Raw genomic sequence first — 16906 nt, 5'->3', positions numbered from 1 at the left:
GCAGCACCAGCACGATCGTCGACGTCGCCACGATCCACGCCGCCTTCCCCGTGCTCCGCGCCAGCTTCCACGCCACCTCCGGCACCGCCTGGCGTCCCTTGTCCGCCACGGACAGGCACGTCGCGCCGGCGGACCAAGCCGCCTTCCCGGTGCCCCTCGCCAGCTTCAGTCCCTGATCCGCCACCGCCTTCCCCGTGCCCCTCGCCAGCTCCAGCCCCTGGTCCGCCACGGACGACAGCATCGCCATGTCGGCCGCGTTCGCTGCTTGTTTCGATTAGATCTCGCGGGTTTAAGGGTTTAGGCGTCTCCTTCCTTCTCCTCGTGTTAAGCCTCGGCGCGTGGTGTCTCCGGCGTATTAATATAGTAAACGTTTGGGGTTTGGAAAGAACTTGGATCCGGATCCTGTCCAACTTGTGCCTGAAGAAATTGCAAGAACTAGGATCGGTGTCCTGTTCCGCGTCGTAGGATGAGTGATCTCCCGATCGTCTCATTGATAGAAGACGTAGGTGGGACCGCTGGACAGTTAAGCTTCCTTTTTTGCTTTAATCTACATCTACACTACTTAAAAAGAAGGAACATGTTTCTTATTCTCCCAAATCCCAATACGTCAAACCTTTCGTTGTCTTCCGTTTCGCCCCGCACGCGCACAAATGGGCCAAGCCCAGTCTCGCGTGACTTCCTCCGAGAAAACGGCAAACCCTGCGCTCATCCTCCTCCAAAGAGCTGGGTCGGCCTCCCGATGGTGCCTCCTACCGCAAACCCTCGCGAGCTGAAGATCGGGCCAGGCGCGGCGGCGGCAGCGACACCTTCTAAGTGAAGAGAGCTGTCGTCGCCCACCGCCGCCGCCTCCTACCGCACGCACCTCGCCGGCGATGGCCATCGGCTCCGTTGGATCCCCCCAACGTCCCTGTATCCACAACGCACCCGCTGTCCGCGTCTGGTAGTCTGGTTCAATTTACGGTAGGATAGTTTGGTCTGGTCTGGTTGCTGGGGTGGGACGGAGGCCTGATTTTGATCCCTCTCTGCAGCATCCAGATACGATGGAGGTGGGGCTCGCCAAGGAAGCGGTCGCGGAGGCTGCTGGGCCCGTGTGCATCGTGTCCGGACAGAAGGCGTCGCTGTGCCTCATGGGGTTCAAGGTCTGAATCCATCTATTATTCCCCGCAGTATTCTAATAGTAGCCTGATCATTATGCATATGTTATTGATCTAGCAATTAGTTGTTGAATGGTGCTAATAGGAGTTTCATGATAAGTAAAACCACATCTTGGATGGGAGCCGACAGTGTCATATACGACAGAGGTAGTGGATTCACGATGGGATTTTCTTTGACTCCTCCCAGTGATCAGGGATGGGAGATTTCGGTGGATTTGTTTGCTGCGACTTTACGGGGGGTGGTCGCTTCAAGGATCAGGTACCTGATGCTTGACATGTTGCTTGGAGAATAGGGGTCCGGTGTTCAACACCACCTTCAGCCCTCTGTCCCAGATGCTTATCGCAAGTCAGTCGACCATTAATATCCCTTCTGGATTCTGAACATTGTTATTATTTGGTCAGATTGCTGTTTGTGAAATACAGCAGGTAGAAATGAGCTCGATTAGTGTTGATTTGATGTTGATTTTGCAGCATGCTGGAGTCAATACGTGTGATCATGTGGCTCTACCTTGTTTATCTGGTTGCATGTATAGTCACATGTGAAATATTAGGTGTCACTCAAGTTGAGGAATTGAAGGAGGCTTGAAATAATGCACATGGTTGGAAATTTATATTCCTTTTGATTTCATAAACTGGTTCAGTTTTCTGCCAGACTCAGTACTATGTCATTGGTTTCGTGAACTGAAAAAGTCCATAGTTGATAACTGGTTCATAAACTGAAAGTCCCAAGCGGCTGAGTTTGATTTGTAAAGCTGCACAGGCTGGCGGCGCTAGGCGCGGGGATGGGAAGGCCGAGAGGGAGCGAGAAAAAGGGGGTGTGACGAAAACAACACTGTTGTCGGCGGTGGTGGCCGGAGCGAGGCACAGCTATTTCCTATGTATCTTTTTAATGTACAAGTCTCGTTTTTGTTCCGCCTGCAAGGTGTTGGGAAATCCATGCTTTGTGCTGGAAGGAACGCTCTATTAACTTTTGACTACATTTTTTATGTTGGCTAAAAAATTCATTCACGTCTTTGATCTAGATTTGTCTATTAGATTTTGAGAACATAAGAAATGGTCTACTAAGTAAGTTGGCAGATGAGTACTTAAGCTCATGTAAGGATTTTGAGGTCTTTGTCTCGTTACTGAAGGTTAAAATTGTGGAGTTGAAGACGAAGGTGGATAGCTTTTTGAATGCAATCAGCTCAAGTGCATGGAAGTATACTAGGAGCATCAAAGAGTCATCGGTGACCGGAAGAGCATCATGTCTAAGGTTACATTGAAGCAATAACCATATATTTAGCACGTGAGCTCTTTGAGATCTATTATTGAACATGTAGATTGGCTTGAATTTGACTTGTGGTAATTCAATTATTAAACAACTTAGGGAACACCGAAATATGATGTAGAACGGTGTGAATATTTAATGTGTGAACTCTCTGGGAACTGTTATTGAACATGTACATTGGCTTCAATTCGAATGGTGAAACAAACAATTATTTTCCATTGTGTTGTCGAGAAAATATGTTTATCTTACCAAAAAAGGATCAACTGAAAAATGACTTCAATAAACAATGAAGCCACTGTGTCTTAAAATATGATGGTTTTATCAAAAAAAAAAGATAGTACTGATTTCTCAGTTATGATTTGCTGTACTGATATGTTAGTATAAAAAGTAAGATTGGCACTTCTGTCTTATTATTGGGTTATAGAGATATTCTAAGTGGTCTGTGCTATCATCTAGCAACATAAGGTGTGCCAAAATGCTGCTGGCCAACCACCGCAATTGTCTTCGCCTTGTGTTAGCATGTCAGAAAAGCTAAAATACGACGGTCCAAATTGTGTTCTCTTCGCCTTGTTTTCCAGTGAAATTTTCACTATTAAAAGTTGTATTTGTTTGTATGTCATCCACATCTCTGATAATTTGCATGTCCATTAGGTTTACATTTGAAGTGAGAAAGAACTTGCTGCCCAGTTCTGTTATAATAATTGCGCTGAGGCTGGACATGATAATCTGTATTAGAGCGAATGGAGTTTCCGTGAAAGAACACCGTGGAACATGCAGTTTTAACTTTCATGATGCTGGCATATTAGTAGACAGGGTGAAAGGTTCTCTAGCAAGATAGAGACATATGACAGTGCAGGTTATGGTCATGATTGTTGTCTGCATGGCATGAATGGAAGTTGCATGGCCTGCAATGATCAAGAGTTTGGTAGAGAACAAGGTGGACATTCCCTGAATGAACCTTCTGCCCGCCTTGTTGAGAACATATGGTTTTGCTTGAACTATATGTGCCAAACTTGGATGAGGTTACACATTGCCATGTAAGATCTTTTTTTTTGTGATCAGTCAGCCATATAGCTAATTGCAAGCTTTATCAGAGTATGTCCAGTCATAATTGCAAGGTAGCGAGTGTCCAGATATATCTAATTTTTAACAAACTTGCGACATCCTTTTATGGAGAGTGGTAGTACTATGGGTTATTTTAGCATGGCTTCCGAACTTAAAGATAGGCTACGGCAAGTCGAGAGCCAATATTTGCGGCTGAATTTGAGAACTTATGGAGCTTTAGTATTTGACATGTGTCTCATCTTCCGAACAATAAAGCAGTGCACCTGAAATTTGTTTCAGGGGGCATTCAATGTTCTGATCTGCAACTTCTGTTTTTCCCATGTAATATTTTCCTTGAATGGTATTTAAGTTTATCGCTGATTACCTTAACAAAGTTCCTATTTCTTTCCGAGGCAGGTTTCATATAGTTAAATATCTGTGGCAGGTGGTGATGCAGAACTTGCACCAAGCGTACGTCGATGAATTTTTTACAAGTTTTCTCACTGCTAATAATAATAGGAGCAATTGCAAAGATGGTATCTATAGGTATAGTAGAGTTTGAATATTGTGTGCCTTTCTTTCAACTGGTTCCGATTTTTCTTTCGTGTAATTACAAATAGAAATAGCTAACTTTGTTGTACTAATTTTCAGGTGAAATAGGGCGAGTATTGAGAAGCATATAATCATCTGGGGCGAGACCTTAATCTTAAGTACCACAAATGTACGATTTATGCAATGAACAATGCTGAAATGTGATGCTTTACTAATAGCCAAGTTGATTAGCCTGAATCAGACTCTTGAAGCTGTCTCCTAGGAGGGATCCTTACTTTCCCCTCATCATCAGTGTATTATTTTCTCGGGTAATTCAAGTGAAGTCAGTACAAGCTACAGAAATACTCTCGGATGAGTAGTTGGACACGTTAGAAGCAAATGAAGATGCAAGCCCTGGCTGTCACGTGTCAGCAAATGATGTGACTAATTAGACAGTATTTACTACTAAGTACTATAAATCTACTAGTTGAATTCCCGTGCGTTGCTACGGTCCATCAATATTTTTTCGTATTTCCACATGTGTAGATTTGATGTATGATTAATTGGTACCTAGTATCGATTCAACTTTCTAAAAGTACACACAAGTACTCATCTCTTATTAACTATGATCTACACTCGGACGCATTTGGTATCTCAATTTTCTCATACAATGCCACGATTGTAGGTTGTGTAAAAATCTGTCATCTTTGAGCAACTTTATATATTCCATAAAATTTTGGTGTGTAAAACTACTTGGGCGCCGATATGAAAAATGATCTTTTGGTTCTTATAGATATCATCATATTGTTAATAGAACTGCAATAACTGTGGGACTGTTCAACTGAATTCGGTGATATTGCATTGTCCTGGTCTACCTGGCCTATCATGTTCTTGAGATCATGAAGTGCATCACCATCTAGAAGGTCGAATGTCCCTTGCTTTGTTTCTGAAATTCATCATAGAAAGCGTGATGGCAACATAAATATTGACGATGAAGTACATATGTGAAAACCTTAAGAACCAAGCTAGCACCTCTGAGCGCCACGTATATACATAGACAAGTCAGAGGCATGCCACAACTCAAAAAAATAGTGAGATATATACCAATATGCAATGACAACGACATCCACGTGTCGAATTTATGGTTGTAGTTTTTTGAAAACCTCCTACGCCACATAGTATTATAGTAAAATCTCACATGCATGAACCAACATATTTTGATCATATGAGACACAATGTGAAAGGGGTGATGGATAGTTCCGGATTGATGTAAATATTACCTTTTCGGATGCACATGGAGAGACCGAACCACCAAAGTCAACAATCTTAAGTGGTGTGTCATCCTCGGGTCCTCCTTCTCCTTGTTGATAAATATGAACTTAATTCTCATCTTTGAGGTCCTAGTTCATATGATGAACCCCAAATGGTAGGATTGTATGATGGCAGCAAAGAATCGGGCCAGCTCAATGGGAAGATTTTAATTCATTTACATTAGAACTCTGTTTATGGAAATGATGGACACCTAAAAAATATATCTTCGCGAATATTCAAAATAATGCAACTATGCAAAGGGTAAAAATCTATAGTGGAGTACCTCTATAAGAAATACCAGGCCACAGTTCCAACTTATGACTGCCTAACTGACTGAGCATGATTACCATGTTCATCCCTTGAGTCATTGTCGCCATAGCAAATTCATAAGGACATTTCTTGGAGTACCCAATCTTGCAAGTCTTCTTCACTTTTGCCATGCATCTTTTTAACTCCTCGCAGCATTTGATTCAAATTAGACCTAAATGAATTTACACAAGTTAAATAGACCCATTGCATGTATTCAGCATGCAGATCATCAGAAGAATTTATATTTTTCATGGAACTGATGCAGATATCTGAAGCAAAAAAAATGTTGGGATGACACTACTTGATCTGTCTAGGAGTATCAAAGCACGCTCACCACCATCCAATCCGGTAAATTAACATCTTAAACCATTTACGGAGAAACAGTTATGCAATTACCAAATTGACAAAGGGATTTTCATATTTACATTTCCACCATAATTTTTTTTATCTAGATGCCATTCTAAAGGGGTCAAGATATAAATACCTTTCTTGTCAACGCTGGTCGTGGTCGCAGCAGCGAGCGTATAGGGATCCTCCTCCTCCTCGCATCCGCTCCACTCGCGGGGAAGACCGTCCAAGGCGACGCGAGAGCTCAGGCAGCCAGTTGTCCTTCGCAGGGCCTTAGGCGGTCAGTAGGGTGCTCTGAGGCAGGATTCATAATGGTGGCGTGCTGACAGTCCCGATCTGGCCTGGCGGCAGTGGGAGTGCAGGGCGGCGGTAGCAACGGGGCTACAGGGCGGTGGCAACACCAACAATGGGACTCCTGGCTTGATGAGTGAGTTAACTATGGGCGAGCCGTGGATTAATTAGCCCATTAGTTGTGCGTGTAATCTCCTATTTTTTTGGAGATGTGGGTGTGTAATCCCTGAATTGTTGGGATTGCGTGATTGCGAGCTAGAGTAAAGAACCGATGCATGCAAAATGGAAACCACCCCATGAATGAATATTTCTTTCCTTACGCATCAGAGAAAGAAAATGTTAAGATATTAATTATTGGCGTTTTTTGAGAGCAAGACATTGTGGCAAGCGTTCAATTTTTGGCATGTATTTTAATGCCTGTGCGGGATTGATTGATACCGTGCGTCAGATTTGTTTCCTAATTAGGTCAGAAAAACCGGAGACCGTTAGATAAGATTGGAGGGACACGATGCTTCCAATGACGACCATCAAACGCGTTGAGTGTCAAACGACCAACTCCAATTTAATAGTAAAGATAATCTACAATTATAGGTTGATGATTTGCTCTTTTGGAATAACAATCTCTCAACCTGAACTGTTTTTTGACCTGCCTATCTTTCTATGTACTAATAGGTTGATTTGCTCTTCTGGAATAACAATCACTCAACTTGACTTCTTTACCACCGGATAGTACAATCTATTGGTCCCTTTCTATGTCCGTGTTTACAGTAAGTGGTATTTGGTGTGTTTCACTGATTCCAGCTGAGCACTTGAGCAAAACAAGATTGACAGTTGTTGGTGTTGTGCTGATACTTCCAGACAATTATTATTTACCACATTATACTTGGAAAAGTGATGCATGACAAGCTAACTACAGGTACGTTGCAGTTCGTTCGGTAGCATGTGTCTTCAGAGCATACTAGATTTAGATGTGCGCCTTGGCGCACGATCCCGTGAAAACCACGTCAATTTACATTTTGTATAACAATAATAAAAATAAGTTGGGAAAATGAATAACATTTGTAAATTTGAATTGCCCAGTGCGAAGTCATTAGCTCATGAAGTTGAGCACAGAACTAACCATTCTGTGGTATAATGGAACCATATGCATACATGTGTAGGTTATGAAACCATATGCATACATGTGTAGCTTTCCATAACAGAAGTCACAATCTGTTTTTCACAAGTACAAAATGCAATACTTTAATATTGAGGAAGTATATGTTAGTAAGATTTACAAAACTAACCTTATTTTTTTATTTTCCAATTCAGTGTCCAAAACATTTGAGTCACTCCAATAATTGTGATTATCCAAGTGAGTACTTAGAATATTTTGAGGTAAATAGCTGAAATTGAATGATAATTGGAGTCTTTGGTGACACCACACAGAATTGTTACAGGCAAAAGAAATGTTATAACAATATTGCAATAAAAGCAGAGTACTGTAAATCAGCAACAATATTTCACTTCGATATAGCATAACGTGAAATTCAATCTGATTGACACCGTCTAATTCCCACGTTCAGGTTTTGTCACTGACAAAAGTAAGATCCTGTGAATAAAGAAAAAGCTCAACATCACAATAGGCAAAGCCTACGCTGCATCCTTTTAGGCTCAAGACTAATAACAGCTTATCTCAGTGTGATGTATGTATCCATCTTCCACAAGTTTAAGTTTATACTTCTCATCTCGTCCAAACTACTCTTGAATGCAGCGGAGAAACTCTGGACTGACCATATCTCTGGGTCACAAAACATAGCAGTACAAAGGTAAAAAGAACACTTGGCAAACTGAATTCTGCAATGTAATTTTAATTAAACTGCAAAAGTCCTACAGCTCTTTTACATCTCCTGTAAAAAGAGCCAACAAAATAAGGAGAGAAAAACGGAGGCATCTTCCATATTGTTGTTCTGTTACTGACTAAGTGGACACTGGAGACACACAAGAAACTCAACATCGGTGACAAGAGACTTCGGTTCATGGTTGCTGAAAGAGACTCTTGCAAGTGGTGTGATTGATGTTGGGGAATCACACAAGTTCATCGCAACACAAAATCCCTCACCATCCGTAGTCTTGTCTAGTTGTATGAAAAATAAAATGGGGAGCATCAGATAGGACGAACATAGATTTCAAGTAGTATACCATAGTACAGACATTGATAGCATGCTAGCAAATTTAGTGATCATGTGCAGCAAGAAACAAGGCATATAAATTGAGCAGCCATCTTTTTGCTTTGGCCAATATACCAGATGTATCCTCTGATAGGATAAAACCACAGAATAATCATAGTACAAGACAGAAACTTACGAGCACTGCAAGTGAATATTCAAACAACGTGGATTCTCCTCGCTTGGGGAGATCATCATAGAGCCTTCTATGATTTGATCATGTGTCACCTCTATAGGATCAGAGGAGTAAAATATAGTCTGCAAAAAGAAGAGCATATTACATCAAAAGGGCACTGGGAAATAAAGAAGTGAACTGTTTTACTGAGTAAAGTTAGTCTTCATAAATCAGAACAAGGTGCCAATGTGTTTGCTCATCTTCGGGAGTTGTGGACAGCACAACTGTGGCATCTGATCCTTGAATTATTTTATTATGGATGTATCACGTGGGTTTGAATGGATAATATCAAGTGGGTTTGAATCTGACGATAGATTTTGAGAAGATTCTAGAGGCCTATACAGGGTCTTCCAGGACTGGGGTTCTTCCAGATTTTTTTGCCTTGCACCCTCCAGTTTTACCATTACATACTATCTTTCCTGACTGTTGTCCTGCTACCTCTGCTGCTACAATTGTATTTCAGCTCAGTTCTTACTTACAGTTGTGATTGATATGAATGATTCTTTGTTGGGAATTGCGATATGATAAGTTGATGATGCATCCTAATGGAAAGTAACTGGTGTCTCGTTGTTATACTTAGGATGGCGTCGATAAATAAATAGGTGAGAGTACCGATCTCCGCCTATAGGGCATCTACGACATGAAAATCCTGAACCAAAAAGTCGATTTACAAATCAAGAGCTAGCTATTGTTTTAAGTTGTGACAACACAATACAAAAAGGAGAAAAGGTAGAAAGAGGCCATGCATGTAAGGTGTAAATCAAGAATAGTTAATGACTAATGGTCGTAAGGGCCTCACTTTTTGTCAGAGATTGATGACCTAAGGGGCCAGCTGTAAGTGAATTATCAATGGTTCTGGCATCAGAAGTATCATGTATCCCAGATCTTTCTGCTCCCTCTCTTCTATCCTATTGCAGTCCCAGAGTTCTTCCTATCACTCTAATCTTTCATGAAAATCCTCACTCTAGTGGCTGGGACAAAAAGGTAATACGCATATTATTCTAGCTCCATATTTGCAATAAAATTATTTCATGAGCACAATGTAGTGCATGTTTACTGGACAAATTCTTTTTTTACCTCAAATCTGGATACAAGCTAGAGGGCATCTGAAAATTACTTGCAAGTGTACGCTAATTTTGGGTCCTCGGATTCAGTTATTCAAGCAAGAAATTTTTTAAGTGCATGTATACTCCCATGCATAACAATAGAATGAGTCTGCTATTTTCTTATTTAGACAAGAACGCAATAACATGATTGCAAATATAGCACTCTAACTTCGGAATAGTTGCGACTGTAGTTTTAGAGACGAAAAAATTGAACTGTTCAGTTACCAGTCAGAAGCTTTGCTAGGAGTAGGAACAATTGGTAGTGACCACCTGAGCCTTGTGCTACATTAACTTCTATATTGAACAATTAGCAGCCAGCAAAAAATCAGTCAAATAACCAATTTAGATAGGTAAGTGTAAAAACAAATGTAGTCAAACAGAAACCTAACTCGTATTGAATGCAAGAACCTCTACATCTCTGCTAAATCTAAGTATTAAAAATGTGAACAACATGCTTGGAATTTTGTTGGCAACATGGTGGAGAAGGGCTGGTGGATGGTCACCTCACCTTGTCACTGTCATTAGGTAGAAGAAAGGTGTGGCTTAAACTCCCAGCTCAGCATGTCCATTGCTAGGAACCACAACATGCATGCAATCCAAAAAAGAGTAAAAATAAAAGCATGGAAAGAAGATAAATGTTGATTTACCAGAACATGATTTGATCCCAAATGCAAGTAAACATAATGTTGAATATTTTATCAATTCTTTTATTGAAGGATTTTTTTGTAAAATACAAAAGCACTAAGGATTTAGTGACTAAACCTGGTACTCTTCTTTATCATCTCTTATTTATCTTCCCTGCATGTCTATGAAGTTGCCATTGGTTTGAAAATGTACAACTCTAATATTAACCATATTAGATACAAGGTAAAATGGTTACGATGGTAGGATTAGTAAATATGAAATTAGTTTTTGCGAATTTCAAATGTATTATTACTTGATCTAGTGCACTCCCATGTTTTGTTCTCACCTGAATAATTTTATCCACAGGTTCTGCAGAAATTCTGGGACCTCCAGTCCTCCAAGTTCTTCCCGCGGACTGCCCAGAAGCTGGGTCGTCCCTGTTTGTCTGTTCTGGCGAAGCGATCTTGTTGTTAGAAGTAAAACGGATATGGGTTTCAGTATCAATATGTTTCACACTTTGCTATTTGCCAAGCTTTGAGCAGACGATTTTGAAGAGGCAAAATCACAATGAGTTATGTGTTTGCCTTGATACAAGTTCAGTAAAAAAGGGTATGTTTTGCAGGATATATTATTTTATATGATCAATTTATGTTGCACAAGCATCTCAGTAATATAAGAGATGTTCTAAAACATAGAATCACCTGCATGAATATAGCTATTTGTACCACCCCTGGAGAAACACCCATGCAACAGGGAACCTACGAAATGGTCGAAACCTACAGAATATCAGAAGTTTATAAATAAGTTAATTTAGAATGATGTATTTATTTTCATAAAAAAGGCAGTCACAAAGGAGCTGGATCCTAAGAAAAGAGTTGAGCAATCGTGCTTCTTCATCCAGGATAAATAATAGTAGTAGACATAAGAAGATATAGCCACCCACTAACTCAACATACAAGAAGCAACAGAATACAAAGGCCCACCAGGCTGAAACACACTATGTTAAAGGACTAACATGCAACAGATCATGATTCCTATCACTCAAGCATCAATATAAAAAAATGATCAAAGGGGATGAGAATATATTGTTGAAATAATGCAAGAAAAAGGTAGTTTACAAAGCTAACACGGCAATAATGGAAAAACCTTTGTTTCACTTGTTGATTGGTTCTAAAGGAAAGATGATAGTGGTTGTTAAGGAAAATTAATCCAGAGACATATGAAACCTAATATGCATAGCTTCTTGCACACAGTTTCCCTAATTCTATGCATACGAGTCACGATGGAATGCAATTGTGGTCAAGGGATTTCAAAGCCTATGTAGAGGAAATCTAGGATTCATGAGTTTCTTACCAAGCTGATAAATAAGAAGAACCTTCCATCTGTGGCATCCGCCATGCCACCAGTTTCATGTGCTATTGATCAGCACCTCCTGCACCAGTATGCACTATAAGCGATGTAATTAAGCATTCTGTATCAAAAGAGGAGTATAAATAAACAATATAGTTTGCATGTATATGTGTCATAACACATCAATCCTTTCAAAGAAACCACATGACCAAAGGCAATAGATTTCACCACAAAATAAGATGGCATGCATTTGGTCCTCTTAATTTCTACACAAAAAAATTTAACACGCTAACAAAAGGAAAGTTCAGATAAACGGATGGTCAGAGACAAACCTCAATCCAGTTGAAAAAATATGGTGAATAAGGCTTAGAAGCTCTGTGCTGCAATTGATAAAGGCCCCCGTAATGAAACACCTAACTCGGTAGCCAACATTCTGCAAGCCAAAGAAAAACCAGAGTTTCTAAATCTCCAGCGCTACTTTAAAGGAAATGAGGTTTCAAGAATAAATTAGGGAACAAACTGCCATAATATGCCAATATAATCAAATCTAATTAACCGGATAGAAGGAAATTCAAGTGGTAGAAAATAGTGACATAACTACGGATGAGATCTGAACTCACCATCTTAACTTCTACACATTTTTTTTAGCACCCTAACAAAAGGAAAGCTCAGAGAAGCGGATGGTCAGAGACAAACCTCAGTCCAGTAGAAAAAAGATGGTGAATAAGGCTTAGAAGCTTTATGCTGCAATTGATAAAGGTCCCTGTAACGAAGCACCTAACTTGGTAGCCAACACCCTACAAGCCAAAAGAAAAACCAGAGCTTCTAAATCTCCATCGTTACTTTAAAATAATGAGGTTTCAAGAATAAATTAGGGAAGAAACTGCCATAATATGTCAATATAATAAAATCTAATTAACCGGACATAAGGAAATTTAAGTGGTAGAAAATAGTGGCATAACTACCGATGAGATCTGAACTCAGTATACCTTCTGACATGATTCATACAAAAAAAAAGTATTCTCAGAGCGCCGTGTATTCCACAGGTCTTCCTAGGATCAATCACACACCAATCAAGCAGAAAAGCAATTGTTGCTGAGATGTGGGATGTCAGAGTCACATGACATGCATCTGGCTTCACATCTCTGTCTCCTCCACCCTCATCTCCTTAAATAGTACATAGTACAGATATTAATATTAGTTAGGATTTTCATCAAACACCCTATTAGCATAGATAAAATCAGATCTGTGCAAAAGAAGATAATATTTTTTGGTTATTCAGAGTTCAAGCAGAGGTGAGATTTTACCTCAGCCTCGAGGATGGAGAGAAGACGGACAAGTGCTCTCCAGAATTCCTATGTATGAGAGAGAGATAAAGGGAGCCTGTAGGTACCAGAGAAAGATGAGGACGGCGGAGGTCTGGCCAGTGTACTGCTGGATGACGTACCTGAGAAAGATGAGATGGATGAGGGCTGGATGGAGCACCGTTGGATGGGTTGGAGGAGCCCAGGAATTTGTGCTGCTGGCCGATGTACTCCTTGAAGAACTCGAGCAAGCACATCGCGTTGACGACCTCATCCTCAGGCGCTGCAGCTCCGTTCTTTTGTCGATGGCCAACATCGCGGCAGTTGGCAGCAACTCCCGCAACTCCCGCATCGCCTTGATGTCTTCGCCCGTGGAGAAGCCTCTTCCCGGTGGAGTTGGCCGGCTGTTATCACCAGATTTTAGACAAATCCAGAGGTGGGCCGGGCTTGGAAGATTACATGTGGGAGATTTCTAAAGCGGCCTGGCACGAAGGGTTTTGGGCTGAATTGCCCGTGTATCTTTATTTAGTAGTTTATTATTTTAGATAAAAGATAGAATCTTACTCGTGCACGGTTTAGTGCACGCCCTCATTAGAAAGTCCCCTGGACTATAAATATGTACCTAGGGTTTATGGAATAAACAACAACTCACGTTCAACCCCAAAAACAAACCAATCTCGGTGCATCGCCAACTCCTTCGTCTCGAGGGTTTCTATCGAGTAAGCGACATGCTGCCTAGATCGCATCTTGCGATCTAGGCAGCACAAGCCCCACGTTGTTCATGCGTTGCTCGTCCTGAAGCGCTTTTGATGGCGAGCAACGTAGTTATCATTAGATGTGTTAGGGTTAGCATTGTTCTTCGTTTAAGCATGCTTACGTAGTGCAACCCTTGCATATCTAGCCTGTAATATCCCAGGTTTAGAGGCAATAAAAGGAGAGAACACCAAAGTGTGCATTGCATTCATGCATAGAAAATCCGGGGAATTTTCGCGCTTCAAATAAAACTTACCACGATGAATCGAAGTTTCACTTGACTTGCTGGAATTGAAGTAGATCATCAAGTCAAGCGCTATAAACTTCACTCGTGATCTTTGTTAAAACCTTGTTTTGGGTAGAGATGATTTGATCTATGGATTAGACCAAATGGAATTATATTTACAACAACACATTCTTTAAGAATCAAACCCTAACTTATTAACACTTAAAAGTTAGCAACTACCTTTGTGTGTAAATTAATTCACTTATAAATAAGTTAAACCACAGTGGTCTAAAGTGCATAAAAGCCACACATTCTTGTTTAAATCATAACTTATTAAATACATGGAATATCATAAAACTAAATCCATTTACATTACGAATTATAGTTCAAACTATTTGAATCAAACTAACTATGAGTATTTTGAAACTCATATGACCATGCCTTGGTGAAATCAAACCCAACTATCCAAAATTGAGGAATAACCTTCAACTTTAACTTTTTACCAATATTATAATGTAAATACAATCAAATATGATATGATGACTCATCCACAATAATAAAACCATCCACATGATATTTAGTAGCAAATGCCACTTGGCTATCCAAAAATAAATCATATGAGAGGATAATCTCTATGCCATGTGGGATGAAAATATCTACATGACTTGCTTTCCAAGCTTTGCCACCTCATGCTCAAAGGATTGCTATGGATGAGGGCATGACAACCAAGCACCTTACTCATCAAACCAAATCAAGAGTCACCACCTATGTGTCATGATACTAGAGCTTGCCCAAGCCTATAAATAGAGCCACACCCTTCATCCATTTGCTCATCAAGTACCATGATACATGGGAACAAACACATAGAGCCACTCCATGTGAATTAGCTAGGATCAAGATGAAGAAGATAGGAGGTGGAGGCATACCACAAGAAGAAGGTTTATCAGATTTCCTGAAGAACAAGCTACATAAGATTGCAAGGTAGAATTCCTAGGCAAACCATATATTTAGAGGATCATATCATCATCTCTTGAGTAGGATCTTAGGATATTCCAAGACATTGAGAAGTGAGAGAAGTTATAATACTAATCATAGCCATGTTCATACAAGAATACTAGAGTAGTACTAATCTTAGTTGTTCAAGTCAATATTTAATCTTGGAGGTGAGAACCCTATTCCAATAACAATATCTTCGAAAACCAATTCCATAATCATCACAACTTAGTATTAATTATAAACCCTAAGAATCTAGGATGAGTGTGATGAGAGGAATAATAAGGAGGGATTAGTGAGGAATGAGTGGATCTTATCTAATGCATGATCATAACTTGTAGATATAGATGATAAGTTAAACCCATATGATTGATAGATATCATCTACCACATAAAATAATAAGTATATCACTAGTAGTTAACCCCAGCACCAAACCTCATGCCTTGTATGGAGGAGTAACCCTAGCCAATTTAGCATAACCTAGCTTATGCTTATATTCTAATCCTAGTTGTGTATCACCTTGGTAATCACTACTAAAATCCTAGACCACATTTAAATACCAATCCAAGTATCCCTTTGGATTATAAGTAGAACCCTCGCCATGCCTCATGCCTATTTATACTTAAATTAGTGAAGCATTATCAAAACCCTAAACCTCTTCACATAGGATCCAATCCACCTAAAATATTGTTCCCTAACTTATGTATCATAGATCACAAGTACACATCCAAACTAGAAGTGCTAAGCAAGAATCATAATCATAAAGTTATCCAACCATTTTCTTAAACCCTAGAAATAATCACTCACATAAAATCATGAACCAATCCCATTTCCTTTACCATTTGTTAAACCCTAGCCATAATTAATTTTTATGTGAATAATCAATATGGTTAAGCACTTGCAAAATATAATATGTTCACCATTCACATGTTATCAATTTTAGATCTTTTAAAACAGAATTGATTCCTAAATTTAAAGTAATTGAATTGAACCCTAAAATTCATATCTATTTGAATTTTAACTTGTGCTTTATAAGAACTAAAGTTAATCCATTATAAATGGTTGTTTAAAAACAAAACAATGCAGTGGGTATTATCATAAAATGATATTGATATTCAAATAGTGTTGAACCTACAAAACAAAGCAGTAAATCAAATTTGAATTCAAACCAGAAAATAGAAAACAAAACGAAATTCAAAATAGAAATTTAAAAGAGAATTGGAGGGAAACTTACCCGGTGGACCTCAGCACCACAGCAGCCCATCACCACCACGTCCACGCAAGCCCACCAAGTAGCCCGATCCACGAACCAAGCACCAGCCCACCGTACCGATTCGCTTTAAGAATCGTGCGAAGAAGAAAGCCACCTTCTTCTTCTTCCCCGGCGTCGACAAAGACGCCCGCGCCGCGAGGGCCACGACCCCGGCGGCGATAAGGACGACCTGGACGTCGCAGGACATCTCAGAACCGTGCCCAACTCCTCTCGCGTCCGTCCTATCCAACTACGTCAAGATTCACGCCCAGAACTAACGCCGCCATTGCCGTGCATCTCGGCCAGACGCCGCCGTCGCGTCGTCAATCCTGATCGCCTCGAGCTCTATAAATAGGTCAAGAGCTTCCCCGGAAACCCTAAAGCTTCGCCGCCCATCCATTCCTTCCCGCATCCTTTATATCTCTCGCAATCAAGAAACATCACCGACGGCCGTTCTCCGGCTAGCCGTTGATTGAGAGCACCCCGGAGACCGTCGAGTGGCTTGGAGGATGCGCCGAGCCTCGCAGATCATCCTCATGGAAGGAATCGAGTAGGGGAGCCTGTGGTGATGCCAATTTAAGTTTTTCCCCTTGCAAGCACATCGCCGGGAATGGCGAGCTAGAGCTCGTCTCCGTCCTCCATCCACCCCGTCGAGCACATC

The sequence above is a fragment of the Lolium rigidum genome, chromosome 3 (assembly GCF_022539505.1).
Source record: "Lolium rigidum isolate FL_2022 chromosome 3, APGP_CSIRO_Lrig_0.1, whole genome shotgun sequence".
Lineage (NCBI taxonomy): Eukaryota > Viridiplantae > Streptophyta > Magnoliopsida > Poales > Poaceae > Lolium > Lolium rigidum.
This window is presented reverse-complemented; position numbering follows the sequence as displayed.